Raw genomic sequence first — 16,535 nt, forward strand, 5'->3', positions numbered from 1 at the left:
CAGTTCTCCACCATCATAATTTTATATTAATCAGGAAAAAAAATTTCACCGAGAATTTTTTGCCATGTCTTATGGATGGTCATTTGTTTAAAAGGACACAAAAAATCTCTAATAAGAAAAATTCCTGAAGATTACTCTATAAGGTGGTAAAATAATTTAAGGATAATTTTTTTAAGAGATTACCCATCTGCAAAAACATTGCAGGCAAACTCCTGATTTCAGGAAGTCTAGGGTTGTCCTTGAAGGCTGAGAAGAGAGAGTATTTCTCCTGGCCAGTTGGGAGAGAGGGCTTTTGGACCTCTTTTCAGTATATTTGATTAGGCTTGAGGACTTGACAGAGGTTGGTGAACGCAGGCAGCGGAACCAGCGCAGATGGAGGCAAAGGAAATGAATAAGCCATCTTCAACTCCCAGTATCTCTTCTTTCAGGAAGATGTTGCCGCTGTCCTCTAAGGAGAAAACTGGACCTACTAGGTGCAAAACTATTTTTAAGTTAAAAGGATGAGTAATGGGGATGATCTATATCTTTGTACCTAATAGCTTTTCTTCATTTCGTGGAATAGGAGCTTGGTTTTCTGGGATGGTTAGAAAGATGGTCTCCATCAAGGGCCCTGGAGGTCCCCTCCAATGGCAGAATTTTCCCTTGTCAAGGTCTTTATGACTTTCAAATTTTCTCTTTTGGATCTTGGCTTGAAATTTTGGAACAAATCTCAATTCACTTACTTAAAAAAATAATTAAATAAATAAAGCTACATAAAGGTAAGATTTTGGTTATTGGATAAATTGCAAGATGAACTGCTTTATTCCAACCATGGGGTTTATGATTAGAAAAAACACACATGTAGAGAAAAATATACTCCATGTTAAGTAGCAAAATCTACATCTTAATGGTGAGTAGAGTCATATTTAGTTACACAGAGAGCTAAGAGCCTTTGAAGTACAAAATATTAAAGCCCAAGTAAATTAAGCTACTTATTGAAGAGTTAAGATTTTATCAGTTTGTTTGTTTGAATTTCAAGTAGCCAACATTGACTTGTGTTAACATAAGCAGGGAAAATTAAAAATAATTTTTTGCAAGATTATGGAGAGATTACTGAATGTAAGAAAAAGTGAAAACTGGGGATATCATATTCGCAGAAAACTCCCCAACAATTCATGGCCTCAAGGAAAGACACTCAGCGTGGAAAATGTTGGCCTCTTTAGATCTCCCAGGATGAACCAGCTTCAACAATTTCCCATGCTTGGTTCACTGCAGGAAGTCCGATTGGCTAAGCTTGAGTCTAGAGCCGGGAGAGGATGTGATACTTGATTGACAGAGCTACCAAGACTGGATATATTGGGGGTGGGGTGTTTCCCATAGAAAAATTAGGATACTCCTAGCAAGAGAAGAGTGAAGGAACGCTGGCAGGCAGAAATAACAGATGGCCTGCTACCTACATACACACGGAGAGGAGCTCAACTTGAACCTCAAAGGATGGGAAAAAGCACAGAGACCTTTTCATGAGCAAGTTGAGTTAAATTGTGTAGAAATTCCTTATTTAACTGAATAAAACCTATAGCTGGAAAATCAAAAGGATCCCTTTGGTCATTCCATAATGGAAGAAAGGCAGGGGGTGAGGGAAAAAGAAAGGCAGAGAGGAAGAGAATGAGAGTGAATGGAGGTCTATGCTGTGGTGTGGACTGGCTCTACTTAAAGTCCTGAAATAAGGACTTTTTTTTTTAAATAGATGGTGCAATTCTCTTGACTAACCAGTGACTTCAACAAGTGTGACCACCTTAACATACCATCATTGGGGTTGGTGCACATTGATGTTGCAATGACATCACTAGGAGTCAGTCTTCATCCTCCCATTGTTCTGAACCATTTGGCTGAGCTCATAACATCAAGGACTTTAAGGCAAAGAGGCTTGGAGTCAAATCTCATTTATTTAAACTTGGGAAAGTTATTTAATCTCTCAGTTTCCTCCTCTGTAAATTGGGGATTTTTGTATCTCCCTGGTAGAGTACATATGTCTCTCAGTTGCCTGGGAGACCTGGAAAGCCCAGGGTCCCATCACCGCATGGACCCAATCTTCCTCCACTTTCCTTTTTCTTATTCAGCACCACCCACACTGACCGTGATGTTCTTCAAACAGACCAGGCACCATCTGAGTGGAGAGAGAAGTTACCCAAGAAAGGAAAGTGGCTGAAGCGGGTTCATCCTGGGGGATCCCAAGAGATCAACCAACTCCCTGGTGCCTGTGTGTCTCGAAGCCTGAGAGTGATGAATCTTTGGGAAGTTTTCTGTAGATATGCTTGTGTCAGTTTCGTATAGCTGTTGAACAAATTGCCACGAACTTTGTGACATAAAACAACACAGATGTACTATCTTATGGTTCTGTAGGTTGGAAGTCTCCCTGAGCTACAATCAAGGTTTCGGCTGGGTTGTGTTCCTTTCTGGAGGTTCTAGGGGAGAATTTGTTTCCTAACATTTTTGGCTTCTAGGGGCCACTGTACCCATTGACTCATGGCCCCTCCCTCCATGTCAGATCCAGGAATGTTGGGACAAATCCTTCTCACACTGCCATCTCTCTGGGTCTCTCTCTTCTGCCTCCCTCTTTTTTTTTTTTTTTTTGCGGTACCCGGGCCTCCCACTGCTGTGGCCTCTCCCGTTGCGGAGCACAGGCTCCGGACGCGCAGGCTCAGCGGCCGTGGCTCACGGGCCCAGCCGCTCCGCGGCATGTGGGATCTTCCCGGACCGGGGCACGAACCCATGTCCCCTGCATCTGCAGGCGGACTCTCAACCACTGCACCACCAGGGAAGCCCCTGCCTCCCTCTTATAATTCTAATGACCCTCGACAATTACATGGGCCCACCTGGATAATCCAAGGTAATCTCCCTATTTTAAGATCAGCTGATTAGCAACCTTAATCCCACCTGCAATTTTAATCCCCCCTTGCCATGTAAATGAACCTATTCACAGCTTCCTGGGATTATGACAAGGACAACCCTTGGGGGCCATTATTCTGCTGACCACACAAATAATACCCAATTTCCACCTTATCTTAGATTCAATAAACTCTCTAATAGTCTTCCAATAAATTATTTTATTTTCCCTCCTTGTGTTGACCCAAATCAGCATTGGTTGCCTTTTCCTGTATCATTCTTCCCCCACTATATGGCATGGGTCACCCTCTTTCTCTCCCTGTGTTTCTTAAAGGGAAACTTCTCAGTGAGATCTGGGGACCCCATCCTTGTCACACTCCAGGATTCCAGAACCCCTTTCTCCTAATCAATTATTTCCATAGCTCTTACCACTTCCTACCTCACTCTATGATTTACTTATTCATTCTATTTATTTTGTGTCTCCATCTGCTAGAACAGAGTGTCTGGGACATACCAGGCACTTAACAAATAAAGAATGAATGAATGAAAGGGTTGTTGTTAGGGTTAAATAGAATTAACTGAGGTAACGTATGTGCAACATGGAGGCGTACGGTAAGCGCTCATGGGGTGGTGGCCCTTATTTTTAACCCCTCAGAGTCTCTGGCTTCTAGAATTCTTCATGGTAAGTCCTTCAGCCCCAATTTGAAGCCATCACAAATGTTGCTAGTAAGTCCCAAGAAACTTAACTTTTAGTGTTTCTTTGACTGGAATGTAAAACTTCAGTTCTCTGAAAGCCACAGACATCTTGAAACAAGGCAGACTTACCGTACTGGCCTGGTCTTTCTGGAACCGTCTGGCTTGGAGGGACAAATTATGAATTTATGCACCAGCGGTTCAGTTTTCTTTCCCTTTAGGGTAATGGCTCTGTGCTCCCAAATGCGAGAGGCCCTGCCGCCTCCTCAGGATTCCAGGCAACCACTCCAGCTGTCAACAAAGCATGGGGTGGCTTTGAGGAATGTGGTCCGAAAGCCGCAAAGTGAAAAAAGGCAAGAAGGGGGGAACAGCACTCACTGCCATGTGAGTAACGGGCTTTTGCTAATCAGCCTCTGAAGGACCGCTTCCCCGAATCTGCCCCAAATGTGACGCTTGGACCCTGTAAACCCAAGAAGTGCAGGTTTACACTCTAGGTGACGAAGACAGCCGTCCAGCAGCTGCAGAACCCAGAGGAAAAAGAAGACAATACATTTTCTTGCTTGCTCTGCGGTGGCAGGTGCACACCGGGAGTCACGGCCTCCAGGAGGAACTGGGGCTTGGCTGCAGAGCTGTCAATTAATCATCATCCGGGAGATGCTGCTGCCCTTGACAGCAGCGAGAAGAATCCCTTTCATTTCCTCCGGGTTGTGCCGCTGCCGCTAAATGCACCCGCTCCTGCATCCGCTGCTTGGCACCCGGCGTCATTTCTTTGCTTCTGCTTCTTGTAGAACGAGCCCTCACTGCAGCCGGATGGGCTCTGCTAAATCCTCTGAACACATCTGGTGCCTTCGCATCTTTTGTTTCTCTCTGTGCCCCGTTCGGAAAGCTTCCCCTCCCCCCTCTTCCCATGTAAATTCCACTCATCTTTCGTGGTCCCACCAAATTTCAGTTCCTCCCCCCAACCACTTTTATTGACCTTTGCCCTCCTCTTTACCCCAGTATGTGAATTGAATGATCATGTATTACAGTTATAATGATAATAATGAAAAGCTGGTTTTCAAAATGCCCCATTTACTGTCTGTATAACTATCTGCATAGCCTCGAGCAAGTCACGTGACCTCTCTGAGCTTCTGGTTCCCTATGCAGTGGGGATTCCACCCTAACTAGGAGTTGCCGTGAGGACGCAAGGGGATAACGTGGGAAAGCTTCTCTCAGGTCACCTGGCACATAGCAATGGCTCAGTTAATAACGATTGAATCTGAAACTCCTGTCCTCAGGATGGTTCAGACGCTAAACTAGGGTCTCTGATGGTTAGCGTTCTGTTGATGTGCCTTGTGAGCCCCTTATATAAGCCCTCCGCCTCGGACGGCAGTGCAATAGAGATGCCGCATCCCCAGCAGTGTTGCTACTTTAAAAATTTGTTCATTACAGGGGAACCTCTTCCATAGCCTGAGGTTTCATACCATTCACCTAGCTCCATTCTCTGCCTCTTTGGTAAGCAGATTCCTTCCTCTCTACCCCACAGGCATTAATAATCTCCAGGATAACCTTACCTGTTACTAGACCCAGAAGCCAGTAGGTTTTCTGTTTCCTCTCTGCTTATTACTGTGTTTTGTTTTTGTGCTTCCATTTTTGATATATGGAGTATTGACCTTGTTTTTGAGCATTGCTATGTCTTTTATTATCCCCAACTTTTTGGGGGGAAAGTTTAAATCTACTGAAAAATGGTAAAAGTAAAATTAACATCTGAGATTCACCTAGTTTCATCAATTGTTAACGTGTTGGCAGATGTACTTCCTCCCTCTCTCTCTCTCTCTCTCTTTTTTTTTTTGTTTGGAAGCATTTGAGAGTTAGTTGTAAACATCATTATTTGGAACTTCACCCATAAACACTTCAGTCATGTATCTTGTAAGCATAAGAATATTCTCCTACATAACTTCAAATATAATTATCACACTCAGAAAATTTATTATCTGTCATCCATACCAAATACAGAGTTTTGCAATGATAGCCCATTATAAATATGTTTTGAGCCAGGATTCCATCATGGGTCATGAATTGCCTTTCTTTTCATATCTCATTAGTCTTTTCTCTCCAGACTTTTTTCATGGGGTGGGGAGAGGCAACCAGGGGACCCTTGTGGCACTGACAGATTTTGAAGAGGCCAGGACAGTTTGTCTGCAGAATGTCCTCAATTTGGATTTCTTTGATTGTTTTATTATGATTCGAGTCAGGTTAGGTGGTCTTTTTTTTTTTTGGTCAGAGTACCACATAGGTGATGTCGTCTACTTCTTACTACATGACATCAGGAGGCGCATGATATTAGTTTGTTGCTATGGTTTTTAAATAAATATTTCACTACTTTACTTCTCTCTGTTTGGGGTTGGGAAGGGAATCCTGCATGAACTCTCAGCACCACGTTGAGTGGAACCCTTGATGAGCTCTTACTGTTGCACTAGGCTTGCATTAGTCAGGTTGCATTTTTAAAAATACACTGATGATGAAAATCATTTTGAAAATCTCAAACATTGTCCTCCTGAATCCCAGGAAAGTGGTGAGAAATCAAATGTTGATTCTTTGTTTTTTTTTTTTTTTTTGCTTCTTGTTCTTTTTCCTTGTGTAAGGAAGCTCTTTTTTTTTTTCCATGTGAATCACCTTAAGATGTCTCATTATACTCCTGTGCTGAGATGTGTCCTCCCTTTCTCGAAGTATTGGGTAGTCACATTTTATTCTGAGCAGCGTGCAATGGGCCCTTTCTGTTTACAACTTTCCCTTTATCACTTTGTGATATATTTTTGAAAAGTTCTTGGCTCTGCCTTCCATGTTACTAATCAAGATATTCAATCCTTGACCCTGTTTGTCCTTGTCCGTCATCACTCCACGTCCCAACGGTGTTCTCACTTTCCTCCTTATTTACTCTGGTCCCTCGGGATCCCTTGCCAGCACTTCTCCTTGCCCTGTTTCTCACTTTGTTGTATTTAGTTGGCAAACTCAAATGCTCATTAAACTCAGTTACCAACACACACTGCCCCTCAATCCAAACAACTGAATATTGTTAGAGAAAAAAAACCCCACACCTATGCTGACAGTTCTAATTTAAAATTCCCAACCGCAATTAGCCTCTGATGGGCACTCAGTCAGCATTCCTATGATGCTTCTGCAGTGCTTTTGCTGTACCAGTCTCCAAAACAGCTACTTCATACTTTCCCCCTCTCGGCAGACTATCTTAACGCCTACTCTGCCACTCTGTCAACTTGTAACTTCACCACTTACTTTACTCAGAAAACTGTATCAAGCAGATCTCCCAGCATTGATTAATTAATTCATTTATTCATCCAGTAAATATTTCCAATAAACATTTACTGAATGTGGAGTGCTTTTAGACACTGTAATAGATTTTAGGTGCAGCAGGTTATGTTATGATGTTGACAAGATGTGTGGTTTATGTATTATAGAAGTCAATATACATAAAAGTTTATATATAGGAAGAAGTGCTAAATGCTGTGAGAGAATCAGTGAATGTTCTAGGGAAAGACTGTACTTGTGTGAGATACAGATTTGAAAGGACTCCCTAGATGTGGTATCTGATGGAGGTTTTGAGTGATGAAGAGGATTTGGACATCCAGATACAAACTTTTGGGCAATGGAGGCAGAGAGAGCAGTATGACCAAGTAATAGAGCCAGACACATGCAAGGCCTACTTTACTTCCTGCTTTACTTCCTGTTTCTGTTATGTGATCCTGTTTCTGTTACATGATCTTTTTGCCTTCAGTATAAAGATGTTTTTAAAAGTAGAAGAGCAAGAAGAAAAACAAAAACTTAAAATGCGAAATGTATTCGCATTTATCAAGCAAAGAGCAGTACATCTGAAGCTTTCCAAAATGAAGGGACTGACAGCCTAGATTGGAACAACTCAGTATTGCACGGAGCTCAAAATGCTTAGCTAAGATGATGAACAGTTCCTGTCTTGAGGGATGGTTGAATGATTCCCTCCATGGCATCCAACCTCTCCAAAAGGTATCCAAATTCTTTAGTCTATTGGATATGAGAGGCTTTCCTTGAAGAGGTAGCCAACTACACCAAACCTGAAAATCCTGAAATGAAACACACACACTGTAGTAGGCACTTTCCAAAATGGTACCTTGTCTATTTTACGGCACTAGAACCAATCTATCCAACTATGCTTGGTGTTATTTCCTAATACAGTATTTTCTGTGTGAGTCCTATTTCCCCTGATAAATTAAAGCATCCTTGAGAACACACTCTCCCCATTCACTCAACATCTTGAAATATGATATTGATCAGAATCAGTACTCATCAATACTCGTTTATCGATGATTTTTAAAGGAGAGCTATGGCCATGCTTCGTTTTTTGGTGATGTTCTGTGTTTGTTTTCTTTTGCTTCATCCTAGAATGGTCGGTGCCTCAGGAATGAGCATCCAATGAATGTATGTGAGTTGACTCAGGCTAAATCCTACTTTAACCTTGAGTCCAGTCTGCTGTAGGTAAAAACAGAACTCTCTTTTTATTCTTTGTGAACCCCCTCCAGAAATACAGAGCTGCCACCAGAAAAGATTATCCAATTTAATCAAACTCATGGAACTTTATTTTAAGTTAGCAAATATTGTGCATGAATCCATTAGCCAATTTGATATGACGAGGGCAGACGAGCCCTCTCAACTACCCATAAGGTCAACTGACCAGTATTCGCACTTGATTCAAGGCTTGGTCTGGGAGAAGTTAGGCATTGTGATGCCTCACATTAACCAGGCTGGCTCTGGGGAGAAGAACCGGTTCCTCTTACGTGGATGGGACCAGCATCTTCTGTGGCATACAGCTCGCACATACCCTAGGCTTTAAAACTCTAAATGAAGGTTGGACTTGGTTAGGGCCTAATGGCTTGTATGCCTAAAGTAATTGGGACATCCATCCAGTGATTCTCCAGGGAAATCTTGGCTGACTCTCTCTGCTCCCCAGAGGCCATCTGCTGCTTTTCTCAGAGAACTTGCTGCCAGCAGCCTGTCCTGGGAGCCTTGGCAGCCAAGAAACTCCTCTTCAGTCTAAATATATTGGATAAAGGAAAATCCCAGCCATGGATGAAGTAGACTGTCCTCCCCTTTTGAATTTTAGGCACATTTTATCAACTTACTCTACAGGAAGTTGTGTATGTCTTTTTGCCCTCAAAGGAAAAATTTCATTCAGAAGAATCTTCCCCAAAGAAGTGGGCATTGTTTGGGTACAATCTACTCAGGAGAACTGGCAAGCATAGAGGGTCTTAAGACTGCATGTGTACTCAGAGCCTGCCAGTTCTGTGACTCATGACATGGCAGAGGCTGAGTTGGCAGTGAAACCCTTTCCCAACCAAATGTCTCCTGCCCTCACAATCGACTTCTCTACCCACTTCTGAGATAGTGAGGTCTCTGGAAGTACAAGCAGTCTCTTCCCCATTTAGTTACCTTTGTTCATTTGCAGATGTTTATATTTGCAGATGTATACGATGCATTTTAAGCAGCATATGCCAAGTGTGAGCTTAACCGTCACTGACTTGTTTGATGAGAGAAACTTATTCTCGTGCATGATTGTAGCACTGTTTCACATTTGGAAAATTCTTTATTGAGGCTTCTCTTCAACTCTGGCTCTGATACTGGAATGTAAGAAAAACTAAAGTTTGGTTTGAATTCTAGAATACTTCTCTTAAATCCAACCACTTTTTGACACAAACACTCTGATCATGGTAGAGTGACCCTGAGCCTCCCTTGCCCATTCCTATCCTCACGCTTGTGCTCACACTGTTCTCCTAGCCTGGAGTTCCCTTCCTCCCCTTGACTAATCTATCCCCTTCCCACCCTTAGAGGCTTCCTTGAAGTATCTGATCCGTTTTCCATGACCCTTCCCTTTGTGGAATCATTATCAAGTTTGGAGGTTTGGGAAACCAAGTGTAAGACTGCCAGTTGGGCCAGGCCAGTCATGGTATGGTTCTCTTAGTCATGAGAGTAAATATGAGGTCAGAGTTCAGGTTGTCCAGCCAATCAGAGGATAATTTGGGGTTCAGAGTCTATACACGTGGACTAAGAATAATGTTTAGTATGCTGGGCCACTCAGAGAGCAAAAGCAGCAGAGTTTGACATAGGCAAAGAACTCTAGAACAAGAAGGTATTTAGAAATCAGCTTCCAGGACTTCCCTGACAGTCCAGCAGTTAAGACTCTGCGCTTCCAGTGCAGGGGGCATGGGTTCAATCCCCGGTTGGGGAAGATCCCGCATGCTGCAAGGTGTTGTCAAAAAAACAAAAACAAAAACTTGTATCTAGAAATCAGCTTCCATCCTTTCCAGGAGATCCAGAGGCCAGAGAAGTTAGATGGCATTCCGAAGATCACCAGATTTTGTAAGATGGAGCCAGGACCAGAGCCCAGGTAGTATGGGCTTCCAGAAATTTCATCTGTGTTTCCTTCAGCCACACAGCACCAGGATATTTACAGAGTTTCTGACTCAGTAAGCTTCAAGAATTGGCACTTTTCACAAATACCACAGTGTGGCCGATGCGTAATAAATTTTGAAAATGGCTGATCTAGGTTTTCTGGTGAATTCTCATTGTTGTGTCATGTGGGATGGACTCTTTGACTCGTATTTACTATTTTTAATATTTTGTGTGCTGTATGTATGAGTGATACATACATACATATAAAAGACTAATTTTCTTTTATATATCAAGGTTTCGGTGTTCAAATGGACCTTATCCTGTTTAAAATCGTTACTTTGAGAGATTCTGCAATTATCCTACTGGCTTCTATGGAACATATCTAAAAAAATTAGTCTCAGAGCCTGGGGCACTTTTATCATCCACGGATCCTTCTGTTTTTTCTTCTCCCTCCCCTCCTTCTCCTGCCTAGGGGATTATCCTCCATCCTGGATTAGCCTGATGGTTTCCAGTTGGAGTGATTTATGTTGTTCTACTTCATGAAAACTGCACGTTAAGTCTAAAGGCTTGATTAGCACAAGGTTAAACATTGTTAACAAGAAGACCTCATAGGTATCACTGGATACTGCATATTACATCTCAGAACATCATTGAGCAGGACCCACCAATAATGATGCTAATATAAGATGTCCAGAACTTTCCATTGTCAAGATTTCTCTTTTATTCTTTGCAATTAGGAAGTAATCAATGGGATGGCACTTGACACCTTGGGACTAGCGTTTTCTCCTCACAACATTTTATCCAATGGTCTTGGCTCACCGTTGATGTTCCTCGTCTGAATCAATGCTTTCATGGGTGGGGCTTCAATTGCAAAATGATGATTTAAAACATTTCTATCATCCCTTCTACTTTAATTAGTTGATATTCTTTGTAAAGAGAAGCTTTCCCACAACAACTGGGAAAAAATTAAAATTTCTCCTTTAAAGATGTTAAAATGGTAAATTCTTTATGAGAAATATTCCAAGTAGATGAATCAACACACGTTTATCATGTTATTTTGAGTAGTGTTTCGAAGGAGTCAGCTCACTGGTGATCTGCAGTCATGCATCTGCCCAAGCCAGTTATGTGCTTTGGTCAATGACCTCTACATTTCAAATTCTATTTAAGCCTTGACACCTTAGGTTAAAATGATGCAAAATTCCTTAAAGTTTACTGAGTCTACAATACCTGGTTTAAGAAGACTCTAATTATGTATTTAGTCAATTACTCTTGAAGATGACCAAGTTAATTCTGTGCATTTTAAGAAGTTTCTCAACTCAGTATTTATATAACTGGCCTGGAATGAGCAGAATATCAAGTAATTAGCATACATTTTTAAATGCCCAAAATATCCATGTTTAGAAAGTTAATTATGTATTTATGTGCTATGGGTGGGTAGGTAACTGATGGTCATTTTTATAAAGTTCACTGTTTTATATCTTTGCAGAGCATTACTATGGTTTGTCATGAGCCGTAGTGGTAGACCTGTGTCACATCCCCTGTTGCAGACACGCAGAGGGTTCTTCTTTTCGTTCTGACTAGCATCCGATAAATTTCTTATTTGGGCTTCCCCCCCTTCAAGGAACTGAGGGAAATAAACCTACAGAAGCCAATTGCTTGCTACAGGAAGCGTTATGCTTTCAACTCCCTGAATTCAATGGGAAACAATAGAAACCCAGGGTCAAGTCTGACAAGGCTCTCTTCTAGATGAGAATGTTAGAATTTGTAAGTAAGGCACATTCATGGAAATTAAAATGAGGCTGTCAGTTCAGATGGGAATACCCAAGATAGATTTTCTCACTTTCTGGATTCTCATCATTTATTGAAAATGGACTTCTTAGGAATTTATTATTTATTTAGTTTCAGATATCTCTACAGTCTTTCATCTAGAAGCATAATATTTTTAGAAGATTTAAAATAGAAGATCTGTGAGTACTACAGGCTATTTTTTTTTAAATGGGATCGATTAGCAACAGCTGCTAAAATCCTTGAGTGAAATAAGAGAAAAAATTATTTCTTGAGCTGATTATGTGCTGTAGTGTGCTGATACATTGATGATCAAATAATGAATATATTGATGGATAATGGTATCCATCAGAAGAAATCTGATCTTTAGAACACAACTGAAAATTATTCTTTACAGGACAGTTGGTTGACTTTAGGGATACAATGGAAGCCAAAAACCACAGTCCCCTTCAGGAACAGTTCTTGCCACAAAATTTTAATACATAATGACTCAATCAAAATTAATTTAATTGACATTTATTGAACTATCAATATATTGGTTATGACAGGCTAGGCAATGGCTACAGAAACAGACAACTCCAAAATCACTGTGGCTTAACCCAGTAAAAGTTGATGTCTTGCCTACAATGCGAGGTACTGTTCTCAATGTTTTACCTGTATTGTCTTCTTTAATCTTTTAAATGGCTTCTGAAGCAGATGGTGTCCTCATCACCGCCATTTTATAGGTAAGGAAACTGAAGGATGGAGAGATTAAATAATTTGCCCAAGATTGTATAGCTAGACAGTGAAGGAACTGGGCATTGAACTCAGCACTCTGACCCTAGAGCCTTCTCTCTTAACCTCTGCACTCTACTTTTTCCTGGTTTAGGCATGGGAGCCAGTGAGCTGTTTGATGCGAGGGAAAGAAAACAGGCTCACCAAGGAAGTATAAGCAATTCGGCAAGTAGGGATAACACAGATGTGCACATGGGTAGGTTGGAAACTTATCTCTGCTAGTTATTAGATATGACCTTGACATTGCCTGTCTGGCTTTAATTTCATCATCTGGAAAATGAGAGTGAATAAAAGCCATTCCATTGCGTGTGTGTGTGCACGCGCGTGCCCATTCATGTACACGTGTGTCTTCATGGATATGAGAGAGACAGACAGAGAGAGAGAGCGTGCAAAAGCAGAAGGTCTGGTACTTAATAAAGTTTTATTCCTTTGCAATGGTTTCCTTTCAGATTTCATGCGGGGCATTTTAATTGGCCTTTCCAGCTTTCAGATTATAGTTCTTGATACTTGTACGCCTCTCCTCATTTTCTCCTCACCTTCCCCAAAGCAAGTTCCTTAAGTTACTGGGAGACCCAAATCAAGTCTGCTCTCTGAGAACGTGTTCTGTCATCGTGTATCACCGAAGTCCTCAGGAGTAATGATGGCATGAGGAATAATCTATCTATTTATCTATCTATCTACCTATCTATCTATCTATCTATCTATATGCATCTTACAGAAAGGGAACTTACAAAAATGGTTATTTCCTGCTGTGAAATAAAGACAGACTCAGTCTACAGGTATTCAGATACTTGGCCATTTCAGTGACAGGAAAATAAATATCCAGGGAGGGATTTACATCGGAAACTCCCTTCTACTATTTCTGTCTCCAGTGCCTGTCACTGAGATAGTTTTGACTTTTACAAGCCTGGTATTTGGACTGGAGACAGAGGCAGGCAGGGAACCCTTCGCGTCCCCATGTTTGTAAGCCCCACACTCACTTCCCACTCAGGGATCCTCCTGCCTAGAATTCCAGCTCCGCCTCCTCTGGGCTAATTACAGAGATTCGGAGCGCCGGCGAGGTGGACACAACTGCCTTAGGAGCTGAATTTCTTTCTCAGCCATACAATCCTTGTTTATCCAGAGTCTCGAAATATAGGACAGAAACCAGGCTTAGATGCCACTCGTTGTATGCAGGTGGACATCTGGTAGGAGGCAGTGGGAGATATTCTTCCCCAGAGCAGTCTCCATGCAGAGAGCAGACTGTTTGGGTGCTAACACTTTAGGAGGCAGGTTTCACTGGAAACTGGGTAATTGTGCCTATGGGGTGTATTCCTCAGATAAGAGAGCAGATCAGAGTACCATTCTGTTGTTCTCATTGTTTAAGTCAAAAATTTTAAAACGTCTTCTCAGATCTAAGTATTTGGTGAGACCATCATGAGGCTTTCCCTAATTTCTCTATCCCAGCTCCTCCACGGGCACTTCCTCTGGTCCAAAGGCCAGTGATGGACACCTCCTATTGGTTGTACACTGATTCTTGCTGCCCTATGGGGAAGTATTCAGTTTGAAGAGGCTTAAGCATGTTTTCAAGGGGGATGAGTTTGAGTGCAAGATAGATAAGTCAGTTTAAAACTGAAAGCTATGAGAGAGAAACTTAAATTTGGGGGAATAAACCTACACTGGATGTCTTTGAATTGTATGCAATGTGCCACACCCAAAACCTAGACAGGGAGGGACTGAACAGCTGTGGGTCTTTCCCTGTCACAATGGTCTCTTTGAACAATGACTCCGGTGACAACTTTCTTTGCCGGTAAACTGAAATGCTGAAATAGCCTGGCACCAGGATATATGACTTCGAAATAAATTTACTTTCTGTTTAGCTTGAACTGGAACTTGAAGAGAAGTCTGTGGAAAGGAGGGGAAATGGGGGGATGCCCCAGGTAGATATATGAGCAATGGGGGAAGCAGGAACCCTCAGACCATTTCCTCAGTGACTAGTGTTTGTAGGAAGTAGTTGAAGGTAGATTTGGAAAAGTCGATGGGATTCAGATTTGACTGATACACCTAGAGATACAGGGTATTCCATGGGTTTGCACATTAGAATCCTCTTGGGAGATTAACAAAGATGTCATTAGTTGAGTCCAACTTCCATAGATATAAAGTCTGTGGGTGGGCAACCCAGGCATCTGTATTTTTTTAAGCACCCCATCATGCTCATGGTAGCCTGCATTGAGAACCAGTGTCATAAGCAAAGAGAAGCCAATGCACATGGGATCAGGGTTTATGTGTGTTGTAGTTTAGGGTGAACCTGCTGATCTCCAAGTGCTATGGTGTGTGAGGGACTGATGGGGCTTGTAGATGTTAGTGTGAACAATTTTTACAATGTTATACTCACAGTTATTTTAATTACTTTTAAGGAGGCGATTAGAGATGGCTCAGTATTTGAGCTTATGAATTGAGTTTAAGAAATTAAATACTATTCATTTATGCGTGCAAATACTTTCTATTATGAGTATGTTTGTTTATTGTTGGGGCAGAGTCTCACAGCCATGGGAAGAAAAATTGCTTAACTTGGCTCTAACCTGTTAAACTGGCTTGCTCTTTCTCTGATGTGTTTTTAGTGCCACGCCTACCCATCCATCCTCATTTTCCTTTAGGAATTTGGTGTTGTGCCATGTGTCCAGGAAGGGTTCAGTAGATGTTAATTAACTCTGATTTCCAAGGAGGGAAATTCTACAGAGAATGCTGATCAGTTCCTTCTTTTTTTGTGCTGGAGATAAAACAAGAAAAATCGCAGCAGTAGAAAGTATCTGTTGAGTCTGAAGAGAGAGAGAGAGAGAGAGAGAGAGAGAGAGTGTGTGTGTGTGTGTGTGTGTGTGTGTGTGTGTGTGTGTGTGTGTGTGTGTAACCTGCTTCCATTAATAAGAAGAGAGGGTTGGGCCATAATTTGTGAGGTTAATGAATGATCTCCTGGATCTTAGCCTGCTTCTCCACCACCAGGGACTGGAAAGGGGAGTCAGTTGAAGAGCAGCAGAGTAGATTTCTCAGTGTGCCGTAGGTTGTATGTTACACCTCTCACCTTCCCTTCATGTCCTGACTTTTGAACCGGTAATTCAAATCTCCATTTCCTTAAATTACCTTCATTCTTCTTCCCAATGCAATCCGACTTTGTCACCAGAATTGCAAATTATTTTCTTCCTTACCCAGTTGTTTCTTATTTTGGAACATGACGTTGCAATCTATTGCCACCCAAGCTAAAGACTGAAAGTTATCCTAATCTTCCTCTTCTTCACCTCCATTCCCACAGCCATTGCCAGTTCAAGGTCCTCTTTCTCACATTGCCCTGCATCTAGCCTCTCCTACCTCCAATCTGCCCCCTGATTCCTCTGTGCGCGACTCATTTTTCTCAAGCACCTGTAGGAAGAACTTTCTTGAAATATCTATATGCTTTCTAATCCCATCAACACCTGTCTGCCCTTCCCTTGTTGGTCTTGCAGCAGTCATGACCCCATATCAGAGATTCAGCCCTGCTACATTCCCATACAGAAAAACCTCTTGTTAATGATCAGAACATCTGCAAACCCCACAAAGCAAAACTTCAAAAGTGGGACATCTGGAGGAGATGCAGCTGCTGTGGATGGAAAATCTCTGATTCCTCTACTGGAGTGGGGACGAGCAGAGACAGTTTGAGGTTTTCTCCCCACTGGGTATGTGACAAACCCCATTCATGGTGTGAGATTATTCAATAGTACATTTGAATTTCTCTCCCAAGTTCATTTTTGCTGCCCCCAAGAAATTTTATTTTCCTCTAGGATCCTAGAAGAATCTTACCTTCTTCCGCTGGACTCCAATGTGGTAGATTTAACTCAGCCATCTCTTCTCTTTTTTCTTTGTTTGTTTTTGTTTCTTTGTTTTTTGTCATCATCTCAGACTCAAGATTAATAAAATAATGTGTGTATATAGAACTAGAAGTTGTCGGTTTTAGACCACATGGAGATACAGATTTAGGGATTATGCAGTGA

The sequence above is a fragment of the Lagenorhynchus albirostris genome, chromosome 14 (assembly GCF_949774975.1).
Source record: "Lagenorhynchus albirostris chromosome 14, mLagAlb1.1, whole genome shotgun sequence".
NCBI classification, from domain to species: domain Eukaryota; kingdom Metazoa; phylum Chordata; class Mammalia; order Artiodactyla; family Delphinidae; genus Lagenorhynchus; species Lagenorhynchus albirostris.